The sequence below is a fragment of the Cornus florida genome, unplaced genomic scaffold, assembly GCF_030987335.1.
Source record: "Cornus florida cultivar Cherokee Brave unplaced genomic scaffold, ASM3098733v1 CherokeeBrave_3.0.0_Hap2_Chr09, whole genome shotgun sequence".
NCBI classification, from domain to species: Eukaryota; Viridiplantae; Streptophyta; class Magnoliopsida; order Cornales; family Cornaceae; genus Cornus; species Cornus florida.
Window position 1 is genome coordinate 2,770,712 of NW_026775579.1, and position 1,326 is coordinate 2,772,037.

Sequence of the window (1,326 nt, forward strand, 5' to 3'; positions counted from 1 at the left end):
TACATGAAATCAAGAATAAGGCATAATATTTATGCAAGTAAACAAGATTAAAACATTCCAATTAACACGGTAGGGATAATACACGAAATCATGAATAAGGCATAATATCTATGCAAATAAACAATGATGGAACATTCCATATAACACGAAAAGGTCTTAAATCTTCAAGGAACACAACACTTGAAATTTAAGGAGTGAAGTCACGGATGAAGCATAAAATCTATGCAATGAAACAAGATTGGAGCATTTTACATAACATGACAAGTTTAAATCTTAAAGGAATAGCAACTTGAAATTTAAAGAGTGAAATCAACCAATGTGAAAACTCGGATATCGCCCGGATTAAAACCGTACTCTTGGGATCACTTTAGGGCTACTAACCCATGGGTACCTTCCCCTAGTGCGCACTATAGTGTAGGGATCTCTCTATCTCCCGTACTAGAACCAAGTCCTAGCCATGTCAATTATTGATTGATATCCCAAGTTCCAAAATCAACATGTTGTGTAAGTCAAGATAGTATTAAGATACAAGAAATACATTAACCACGTTTCATGCACAACCAAGATTTTGGAACACACAAGTCATGCCCTAAGTTTCAACTATAATGGCATGTGAAATGTCAAGAAATCATAGAATACATCTATATAGACCACAAACTAGGATTTAAAACACAAGGAATCCATTGATGTGAATATACCACATGTATAAGGCTAATGATTCGATTATTTGTTTAACAACTCTTGAACAATTAAATCATTCCAATGTAAGGATGCAAGTTCATTAACTACATTAATGAAGCTAAGTTGCAACAAGTCATGATACATGCTAAAAAGGCAAAACCCCATGAAAAAAATGTCCAAAACATTATAACACTAAGTAGAAATTAATTAACCTAATTAATTAATTTCTCTAGAAATCAAAGTTGTCCAAAAATTCTCAAAATAACATATGTGAATGTCCATTTCATGGTGAATGCAAATATCACATCAATTTCATAAAGTGAGCAAGATATCATCATGTATAATTTAATTAATTTAAAATTAATTAAATCTCTAGATTTCAAAGGTTGTTCAAATGATCCCAAATTAATATATATCAAGGATTAAGTCATGGCCATGCCATATATCAAGTCAAAAATAAAAAACAAGCAAGGTACAATTAAGTAGAATTTACATCAATTTTAAATCAATTTCTAGAACTTGAACAAAAGCAAGCATACAAGTTGTATATGCATTAATAACATGCAAGATAACAAGAATATAAATTATAACACCCCCTACCTCAATTTGAGATGAAAATCTCAAATCCCCACCGAAATGAAACCG